Source organism: Dermacentor variabilis, chromosome 4, assembly GCF_050947875.1.
Source record: "Dermacentor variabilis isolate Ectoservices chromosome 4, ASM5094787v1, whole genome shotgun sequence".
NCBI classification, from domain to species: Eukaryota; Metazoa; Arthropoda; class Arachnida; order Ixodida; family Ixodidae; genus Dermacentor; species Dermacentor variabilis.
The window spans coordinates 150,294,759-150,306,567 of NC_134571.1; the positions used below are offsets into that span (position 1 = coordinate 150,294,759).

An 11,809-nucleotide genomic window follows, 5' to 3' on the forward strand; every position below is an offset into this window, starting at 1 on the left:
CGCGCATTGCTTGTTTTTTTCCCCACTGTTGGCATTATCAGTAGTTCCAGCAAAAGAAGAAAAGAGCACAACCTTATTATGCCATGATTAATGCTTGCTCCAATTGACATTTTTATTGTTGGAAAAAGTCCTTTGAAAGAGATGAGCTGAATGCCACAAAACCTCCGCTAACATATCTAAGTGGTCTACGGAACTGCTCGTCACGACGAAACGTAGTTTTCATACACCAAGCATATGACACCGATTGTAGCATTTTGAAGGATATCAATACCATCAGGTGTTGTGGCCTTTCTGTGAATGCAACCATTTTTCTACTGTGCCTATGCATACTTTCTGGTATGTTAGGACTTGCTAGCGAATGTTGTATGTTCTCAACGGGATTAGCATGCCTTCGACGCCTGAAGTGATCTGGGTAAAGCAGTAAAAAATGCGCTTGTAGCTGGCTAGTGCGTTCATAAACCTTCCTATGGAATGTTCGCAAAGTCATGCGGAGAAATGACCTGATACAAAGAGTGTCAAAGAACGCTTCTCTTGCCTTTCCGGTCGTTCCCTCTACTAGTTTAGCGTCTTTTATACGGTATGCCGAGATTGCAAATGTGTGCACATTAAGATAAAGCGACCCCGCAGTGACACTGTTTCGTACCGCAATAGGCATTACGTTGGCACAGCCATCCTTGTCTGCTAGCAAGCATTAGGTAGAGAAATCATCATTGAGTACACAGGAAGACAATACACTTGCTTTAGTATAAAACATCGCAAGGGCGTTTCTACTTCTGACTTCAACGGCATACGGCCTAGCAATAAAAGGAAACCTTACTGAAAGTACAGAGACAATAAGTGAAAGCGGAGCGTTGGCTTGCGAGGTCCTTTATAGAGACATTCTAACGCAGAAAGAACTTTTCTCAGACAAAATGGGACCGTATCTAATTGTTCTTTTTTCTTTTTAATAGAAAATGCTTCAATCTAGTGACCGTAGAAGGCGGATGTTCAGTATAGATTGCGAAAATTTTATAAACAATTCGAATGTGGCAAAACTGCAAAACTCAACTATCAAGTTAATAACCATCTATCTAACTGCAATAAAACATCTTAAACTTGCTAAATTGCGTCTAAAATTGTATTTAGAGCGTACAAAAGGAATAGATCTTACACCATTATAAACTGTATCACCTATTTGGGGTATACTTGGACTTTTGCACACACTCAAAAATATTGGAAACATTTTACCTTAGCTGTATATTTATGTATCAAATGGTTTGCTTTCAATCCTTCAATTGATGCACTTAAGAGAACTACGATATCTGTTTTGGTGTATATGCACGGATTTGTAAATTTCGTATTTATTGTTTTTTTATTTTGTCATGTCTTTTGAATTGCCGTTAAAATTGTTGGTTAAAAAACTCTACTGGGATTTGTTACTACACGTTACTATTGTTTCCATTATGCAAATTGGTTCAGTGGTGTTAACCTAGTCGGAGTGGTCGGAGTGGGGCGTCGGCCCTACTCCATTTAGAAGAATATAGGCCCCGCTAAGCAAAATAAGCATCGACGAAAGAATTCAAATTAAAGCGTGCTGAACAAAATGAAGAAAAAGGAACGTTTGATTTGCGAGGACGTATTCGCGCGCCGCTGACAAAATTGCTCACGATGTAATTTAATTGGGTGTTAGAAAATCGTACACAGGAGCAAATTACGTAGCCAACTAGTACAATTTTGCATACTTTATATGGATTTGTAAGTGCTCGGCGCATGCCAATGACTCAGGATAGTGCGGAGGAAAACGTGGAAAATTATTATATCTAAAACTGTTTGTCCGCTTTAGCTTAGCTTGTGGATTTATTTTGAAGTGCTCCCAGCGCTTTGCTCGAAGACCATGCAATAGCAATTTTTACTTTCGGCGTGAAAACAGGGAGACGCTAAGAACTTTTGGTGTCTCTGTTGGAACACCTAACCAGCCGCAATGTTCTTCCCAAAGATTACTCAAATGTGTCTTGCTTTGCAACAGGTTACAAGCACTTGTTTAAAAACCTTATGCATATCTTTCTTTTTACGATAAAATTATTATTGTACACATTCGATCATGAAAGCATGCCCTAATCTTTCTCATCCTTATTCTAGGAAGTTTTCGTGTATCTTCGTTGGCTAAAATTTAGTCTCCCTTGAGGCGTAGATAGTTTCAATACTTATTGTATGACAGTGTTACAAATGAATTTATCAACGCCTTTCAGCTTTCTCGAGATGACTTCTTAAAACAATTCTTAAAACATAACAAGCTCTTGCACAATTGAAAGAATATCGAAGGTAACGAGGCCACCATAGTGGCCTTTGTGGTTTACTGCTCTTCATGAAACAAAGTTTACTGCAAGAAAGTCGTCTCAGTGAGCCATTACAGGTAATAACCGGTGGGCTTTTTAGCATGAAAAAAGTGGCGCCCTTGATAGACACCGGGTGCGAAGTCATGGGCTTGCTCGTAAATGCCATAACGCGAGTTTTCGGTGTGCGCCACCAGTCGTTGCTTGTGGAATTACGAGCACGCTATGGCGGCCCGCACAATCTTTCAGTGCAGTTTAGGACAAATCAACGCGAAAGACTATTGGCAAATGCGGTCGCAATCCCAGCCGTGTTTGCACGCAACTGCTCCCTATGTCTGGCAACGCGGATTGGGAACATATACCCGCGAGGCAAGCGCATCAAAGTATAAATTGGAGCCAGCCACCAGCATCGTCGGGCACGACACCGCTGTAACCATGCGCTGCTCACAACTGCTATTCTTCCAGGTCAGTTACTTGAACCGTGCCGCATGTGCCAAAACTAGCAATTGCTGTCTCATTGCGGTGTCGTGCCCATTGGAGCTGTCTAGCGTTAAAAAGCTGATATTGACTTGTTTGCAGTGTGTATCTTCTTCCCTCGTTAACTTGCTTCTCATGTTATCGGGTGATGTTGAGTCGAACCCTGGCCCAATGAGCAAGGCCGAGTCCGCTGCTTTCGAATCCGCCCTGGAGGCAATTGAAAACTTGGAATCTGGGTTGAAGTCAGTTCTGCTTGAATTTAAGGGCATCAAGGAAGAACAAGCCGCTACTAACGATGAAATAAAAAAACTTTTAGCGAGAGTCACTGCACTTGAAGCTAGTGGAACCGTAACTGCTACCGCTGAAGCGGTTCCCCCTCAGAATACCCTGCAAGATATTTCAAGCCAGCTACAACGAATAACAAACAGATGTGACGATGCAGAAAACAGATTAAGACGATCAAACTTATTATTTTTCGGGATCGAGGATGACGAAAAAGAAGATTGGGCCACGTCTGAAGAAAAGATTAAGAAGTTTTGCGAAGAAAAACTCGAACTTCCCACAACCAGTATGCAGCACGAACGGGTTCATCGCCTAGGAAAATATTCTACTGAAAAAAAAAAACGGCCCATAATCGCAAAACTGTGTTCATTCAAGGACAAGCAAAGTATCCTGTCTGCAGCACGTAAACTTCGGGGGACAACATTTTCAATTGGTGAAGACTTCACGCCATGAACACGTGTGGCTAGAAGAAAGCTGGTAGCTTTTGCCAGGCCACTTGAAAAGCCGTTTAAGTTGGTGCTCGACAAGCTCTATATAGACAAACAAGTATACGTCTACGACACCGCTAGCGACTCTGTAATACAATCTACCAGATAGCTAGACACAAGCCCAAGCTCGCAAAATAATCAGCTGCCTTTCTTGCCGCAAGCCGCTCTCTCGCTCTCAGTGGCCTACACTAACATCCGAAGTTTGCTACCTAAACGCGATACACTTTGTGCTTTTTAAACGATAGTGACTCTGACATAATAGTACTAACTGAGGCATGGTTGAATCCAGATATCGACGACAATGAGATCCTGCCAACAAATAATCTTTACAAAATTTATAGAAATGACCGCATCGATAGGCGCGGTGGGGGTGTACTCATCGCCGTTAAAAAAACCCTTCATTCATATGTTATCGATTCAGGGTCATCTCTCGAGATTGTGTGGGCTGCTTTTTATGTGTCCTCCAGTGCTGTACCTATTGGCGCCTGTTACCGGGCCCCAGATTGCAACCATTCCTTTTTGAATGACTTGCGGGACAGTGTCACCAAAGCGCTCCAGCTGTGTCCATCCAACCACGTTTATCTTCTTGGTGATTTCAACTTTCCGCTTATCGACTGGGAACATATGTCATCTTCATGTCACGCGTCTCTGGAACTAATCAATCTAACGTTAGATTTTAACCTGTTCCAAATAGTGAAGGCCCCTACACGCACTTCCAATATCTTGGACTTGGTTTTCACAAACGCTCCTGACACAATTACTTCCATTTCAAATATGAGCGGCTTTAGTGACCATAACCTCATCGAACTAGCTGTTAGTATCCCGAAGCTCGTGTCTGGCACAACAACTAAACAAATTCGCGATTATAACAGAGCAAATTACGATGAGATTAACTCGCAACTAGAAGAATTTTTTTGCCAAGTACTACTACCTTCATTTCATTGTCGATCCGTAAACGACAACTGGGTGCTCTTCAGGGACAAATTAACAGCATTAGTAGACCTTTACTTCCCGATAATCTCCATAACTAACGACAAATCCAGCCCTTGGTTCAACAAGTCTCTTCGCAAACTAAGGAATAGAAAGAAGCGTTCTTATAACAGGGCTAAACGCGTGCGCACTGCTGAGGCTTGGAAGATATACAAAGACAGTTTAAACAATTACTGCTCAGCGATATCTTCCGCCAAAGACAAATATTACTCTCAAGACCTACCATCGCTGCTAACTTCCAATCCTAAAAAAATTTGGCAAACCATATCTCCGACAAGAGATACTAACGCTATAACTTTGCACGGAACAGAAAAGATACCTATTTCTAGAGCCGATTGCCCCACCGTATTCAACACGTTTTTTTCATCTGTTTTCACTCAGGAGGACCTTTCCAATGTTCCAACTTTTCCTGAACTTGATGCCGCATTCATGGAACCAATCGACATCACTGTTGAAGGCGTTAAATTACTCATTAGTAACCTCAAAGTATCTACTTCCGCCGGTATTGACAACAATAATTCTAAGATTTTAAAGAACACCATCGCTGCCTCAAGCAAGATCCTATGTCATATTTTTCAACAATCTCTAGCATCTGGAAAGTTATCCACCGATTGGTTAATAGGAAAAATAATACCAATTCACAAATTTGGAGATGTTCATACACCTGACAGCTATCGGCCCATATCTTTAACCTGCATATGTTGCAAAATGCTCGAGCACATAATCACTTCCCACGTCTACAGCCACCTAGAAGCTCAGAATTTCTTTTTTTCTAATCAGCATGGTTTTAGGAAGGGATTTTCTTGTGACACGCAATTGTTCGAACTAACGACTGGCTTGCACTTTAACATGGACTGCAACCTTCAAACTGACTGTATCTTTCTTGACTTTTCTAAAGCTTTTGACCGAGTGCCCCACTGTCGCCTAATTTCTAAATTGTCTGCCTTACGACTTGACTCTTTAACATTATCCTGGATTCGTAATTTTCTTTCTTTTCGAGAACAGTTTACTGTTGTTAACAATTTCTCTTCCCCGCCTTCTTCTGTTAGCTCTGGTGTGCCACAAGGCAGCGTCCTTGGCCCCTTACTCTTCTTAATCTACATTAACGACTTGCCCACCCAGATTACTTCCTGCATGCGCCTTTTTGCCGATGACTGCATAATCTACCGTCCTATTCACACGACTGACGATCACTTGAAACTTCAAGCAGATCTTAACCTTATCGCTAACTGGTGTAACAAATGGCTCATGACACTAAACTTTACAAAGTGCGAGGTGATGTGCTTCAGCCGAAAATGCGTGAATTCTAAATTTTCGTATCATCTTAATAACATTATGCTTTCCCACACTTCATCATATAAGTACCTTGGAGTTGTTCTTACAGAGAATCTTTCATGGGCCCCACACATCACTTCTACATGCTCCAAAGCATCACGTTCTCTTGGCTATCTACGACGGAATTTGCGAAATGCCCCGCCAAACATTCGAAAACTCGCTTTCCAAACATTCATTTTGCCACAGTTAGAATTCGCCTCCCCAATTTGATCCCCTCATCAAAATTACCTAATAAATATGACGGAAATGATACAAAACAGAGCAGCCCGTTTCATATCCCGTAACTACAGTATAAACTCGAGCATTACACAAATTGAACTAGACCTACTGTTGCCGCCATTAGATATCCGCCGCAACATCGCTCTTCTGTGCTTATTCCACAAATATATTTACACTAATAAACGAACCCGGTTGCAACTACAAATACCCCACTCTTTTTCACGCAGATTACATAATCAGTTCAGTTTCATGTGCATATACGGTAAAACAAATGCATTTAATTCATCGGCACTACCACGTGCCATCCGTCTCTGGAACGACCTCCCTGATAACATAGCCTCCATATCTAATCCCGACACGTTCCGCTCTCAGTTACTCATGCTTTTCCCATTTAATACCGTTAACGAGTGACCAATCTAGTGTATGTTATCGTGCATTCTTGCCATGTTGTATATCATTTTCATAAACGGTATTCCTTGCTCTGTTAACAGTAACAAGTGTTCGTGTGCCTTCATATATTGCTTTGTATTCCTAGTGCCTTCAATATTGTGTAACACGGTAATTTTCTTATAGCACTGTTCCTGTTGGCAATTTGTACTTTTTATACATTTTACTGTTTAATATGCCCCCCTTACTTTATGCCCTGCCATAGGGCCTGTAAGGTGCTTTTGAATAAATAAATAAATAAATAAAATGTCCTGAGCTCTGTGATGCATGTTTGGTGATTGTATAGTGATTAGGCATTGGGGATGATTCTAAGAAAACTACATCGTTAAAGGTCATCGTCATTGGCGGTTGGATACGCTTGGATGGCGAAGAATCAAAGTTGCCCGTGGTGAGAAGTAGTGTCCCGCAATGAGCAATAACACAAGGCAAAAGAAAGAGGGAGCGGCAGAGCAAAACGCTCATCAATTCCAACGAGGGCCTACGAATACTCCGTGATGAGTTTAGGAGTTTTGTGGGGACTCTCGGGCTCCAGGCTAGGGTCAAGGAACACGGCAGCTCAATGTAGCCTCGTGCTTGTTGTCGCTAATCCCGGAGTTCCTGTTGCCAGTTTTCAATCCAGGAGTTCGCCTGGTATTCATCCGGAGGTCCGACCTATGGATGCCCCCAGAGGCCTAACTCAGAGGCCTGAATAAGCCTAACTATCGGGGATTTGGCGTAACTAGAAGCCAAAATTAGGCTCTTGACCATAAAACCCGACATAATGTGGACTTTGAAAACGCGTGGAACCTTTCCTCTCATCAACTACCCATCAACACTACATTCATCGCTGTGGCCGCATCCCTACTTCTGCTATCGTCCCTCAAGTCGCCATGCACTACCGGTGAAAGGCTGAGTTGACTTGAGTTTTACATTCTTTTCTGTGTAGACTGTGCTTGAAGGTGTAGTTGCTGTGAGCGCTAGCTTTTCCCCAAAATTTTTTTTACGTCGAGTACCGTAACGTGTGCTTTCAAGCTTAGGCATCGTCATGGCTTTACATGCTGGCTTTGCGTCAAATGCAGACACTAACGAACAATCGAGGGGCCTGGATAACATGCGTGCATTGATAACGCAAGTGTTTTTCGTAAGAGTTCAGTATAACAGAGGGCAGTAAGGTTATGCTCACTAGGGCTCAATAGCATGTCCGGAGGAAAGCCACCGTATGCATAATAGTCAGCAGTGTGGACGTTTTGGCCTCTACCACGAAGGAACCCGTCATCATATACGGACGGTTTCACTGAAACTTGCAAATGCCAATTCTTATAGTTTCCATCGACTGCATACTCGGTTAATTTATGCGTTATTGCATACACCTTTTACATCATAATTATCACAACTGATACAAGTGTCTTGTACTTTTCTTGCGGCACAAACCTTGTGAAGTCAATACTATCGTCAATTGATAGCCTGCCACAAATGATAGCCACCACTAGACCCAGAAGCATCTTATAGCGGTGAATACATTTGTCTAGGAGCATAAGAAACGTAGCATCAGAATCATTGCATAAGCATAAAAGACGCTTGTAAAATACAACAGTGAAATTTCTGAGGTTGATCCCGCTTTTGTTATCGCAGAAGACGACGAATGCTGCTTTTAGTAAAATGAATATATATAGAATATTCACATAGACTATGCTGAGCAAGGCCAAAAAAGAAGAGAATGTGCAGAGTTTGTGCTGATGGCCAGTTCGCCTGGGGGATTCACGCATAAGACTGCTGGAAACTGATTCTCCGATTGCACACGCACATACGCCCCTACTCATTTCCCTCTCTCTTCGTCAAGGTGCCATCAGCTAGGCAAACGGGTTTGGCGGCGGCTCCCAAGGGCCTCCAACTTTTTTCCGAGGGTTTCAGCGAAAGTGCCCCCCATATGAGGCGCATTTGCACCCGCTACAGCCGGGTACACTGTATCCGTCGTCCTCTTGAGGTACAATGCAGCCTATACTGTTTCAATCGTGATCTACATGGCGAAGGGAACACGCTTGTATTTTTGTGCCATCGCTAAGGCAGCGGACGAGGTTATTCTGCAATTTGACATAGCGCGCCTTATGATTACATTATCTCCTACTTCTCAGACACGAGGATGATTATTTCTAGCTCTTTCTGGTTGAACAAGCGCACGTGGTGAGGTCGATAGCACTGCGCAGCATGTCGCTTTGGGAAAGTATGACATGGCTTGTACCAAACGGATTGGCGAAGCGTTGTACATTTATTTTCTCTACGGAACGGAACCAGCACGAAATAGGAACTTGAACTGGAACCCTAACTAAATCGGAATTGTATTTCTGTTCGACACCATGGAACAAGATTTATATTTTTGTGCGCTTAGAGGTGTTTCGATTTTTTATAACCATTATGATTGATTATTACTAGGTTTAACTATTTGGTTATGTCTTTTCTGCCTTAGGGGTATTCCAGCAACGGCCCTATTCTCGACGCCTCCTGCAATTTGCCTAGGCGGTTGCAAATAAGTGCTCACTCTGTAGGTCACTACCAAAAAGAAAGATGATACCCTACACATGAAGAATCATTGCATAATTACACCGCGTGGCATTACGCAATATGCGCATTGTCGGCATTCATGGACATGTCTCTCAACATCGTAATCAATGCACTACAACAAGAACTTGACATCTCGCTGACTAGAAGCCATTGAAAAGCAAGTCCTACCCAGATGACGTAGTAACAAAACAATTGAGATCCGTTGAAAGGTTACATCACACAAATAGCAATGTACACTTTTTCCACCAGAATATTCCTATAACAGAGAACAGCCCGCGCCGCAGAGCCACAAACGCAGTCTGATTTCACGGTGTCTCTATGCTCTACACTTCACGTTTTGCATCCCATGAGATGCAAGGGTGCTGTGTACTTGTGAAGTTTCTGGTTATACTTACGAGAAAGAATACATTTCCTTTATACATTTGTCATTATTTTCTCCATTTTGACCAACTATTAACAAATTTCGCCTATGTGTAGCAAAGCAACAATAAATCACTGTACTAGCGTATGCCCCCAGCCTCAGGTATAAGCAACATTTCTTCTACCTGAACTTTCTCCTCGGAGACTGTGCTACAACCTCAGACCATCAAGATCAACGGTGGCTCATCCAATGGGAATGTGAGGTGGAGCTAGACAATAGGGACCTAAAATATTGGTTCTACGATAAAAAGAAGATGCCTCAACGTGATACGAATAACTGATTCCTTCCACTCCAGTTTGTATATCTGCCATGTTTGAGAATCACTAACAACATAAACGTGTAAGCCTTGACTGTACCGCCGACGCTGTATTCACGAAGATGCACTACATATCAACATACCGCCATGCAGCACACCGCAAAGCGAACTGGGTGTTTTAATGGATGAGTGGAGATGCAAACGTGAATGGCCTGCGCGTAACAGCCACCTGGTGGCGCGGAGCTCAATCAGACATACACAGAGCTGAATGGCAGTTAACAAGCGTATCCTACTTTGTTGCTGATGTAAATATTAAGTAGTTGGGCTGCCATGTTGCTCCTGAAAATTTACACCAGCAACAATGTAAAACACACTTGGTTTCTACACTATCATCTGTGTTTACTGAGATTATCTTGCAGGCTGCTCAAGTTTGCACTTTCGCTCATTGGGTAAAAACCCAATCCACTTGCGTTTACCGGAATACCAAACAGTGTAAAACATTCTAATAACGGCAACAGTAGCGCCAGGGTAGCAGAATGGACTGACGAAGAATAAAAACATGCTTTTGACGTTTTCACAGTTGTTACAGCAACAGTAAAATTTACTAGAATATGCGTTCCTTTAGCTTGATCAAAGACTGAGCGCACGACTTTCATAAAAAAGGTTTAAAGTTAAGAGCGCCATGGCACCGCTTTCTTGGCACTTTGTACGGCGACAATAATACCGTTGTGGTGTACTATATATATATATATATATATATATATATATATATATATATATATATATATATATATATATAGAAATTCTGCGGAACGTGAACATGAACGTGAACTACACATTGCATTCTCATGTGTAGTATGTGTAGACCTATCGTTCAGGATAAATTATTCGTGGTATTCTATGCAATATTATAGCCATTTACCTGAAATAAATAAGTACCGTGTCGCCAGCCGAAAGTCAATTGATAGGTCCATATTCTGTCAAGGCACTGCGTTAATTATGTAAGCTGTCATTCCATGCACATTCATTCACTTGATTGAGGAACGCTTGCCTCTTTGGAACACAAAATTCATTTTGCAAAACACAATGACATGGACCGTGTCTTTTCAGCTGCTGTATACAACGTCAGCGCCTGCACCAAGTGTTGTGGAGTGTGCATTAAGCCTCAGTGCCTGGACAAGGGGAAAAATCAAAAAGCTTCAGCAAAGCCAGTTTATCACTATTTCAAAGAGACAGAAGGATGTAAAAAATACAAAACTAATGGCTGCAAAGGACGCTTCTACACTTCAGAAGGCGAATGCAAGAAATGCTGCAAATAGTTAAATAAAAGTACAAAAGTGGTAATAATTACGATCTTCAAAATCGCTTGGGTTGTAATGATTCTCAGTATATTGTAGTATATTTTTATGAATGGTACTCTAATAGAGGACATTAGCGTTTATGCTGCTGCATTTTTTTACACTGGATAGTCTTTGAAATCGATAGGCGGAATGATAAGCATGGATTTAATTGACATCTGTGATGAACACCACTACCGCAAAAATGATGCCTTGCATATCGAGTAGACACGCATATATTTTCGAAGTTGAGTTTTACGACATTTCAGCTGGAAGCTAGACAACCCCTGCCGACATATTTTCTAGTTTACAGAACTGGCCGCTTGAATGATCATGAGCCTCAATACAAGAATTACCTCCCTTCTCGCCTTTTTTTTTTGGTCCCGAAATTTTGATGTGGTATATTCTCCAAACTGTGCGTCTTGCTTTTTTGCAAGTAATTTTCCCGCAAATACGTCTGTGCATTGAATTTCACTGATGCATTTACACCGACAATCCTTCCTGAAGGCTTTCGCCAATCGCTAGAGGTCTCTGCAGTATGCAATGGCGGGAAATTGTGGTGTCTGGGCCCTCTCGGCAAATATGCTGACATTTCTTTTAGCAATAATTGTCGACAAATTGCTTTGAAGTGCATATGATGTAAATTTCACACACCGTAATATATTCGTCTATCATTCAGTTTCTACAGTATAACAGTTTCCCGAACT

General features: G+C 42.0%; 1 long non-coding RNA gene across 1 annotated transcript in view; it reads left to right on the forward strand.

Annotated features, from left to right (window-relative positions):
* LOC142578009 (uncharacterized) overlaps nt 1–11,127 on the forward strand; it is a 33,887-nt gene extending 22,760 nt beyond the window's left edge. The window contains exon 2 of the long non-coding RNA XR_012827127.1: nt 10,876–11,127. This is a non-coding gene — a long non-coding RNA (uncharacterized LOC142578009). The remainder of the gene's footprint in view (nt 1–10,875) is intronic.
* Nucleotides 11,128–11,809: the final 682 nt, after the last annotated feature.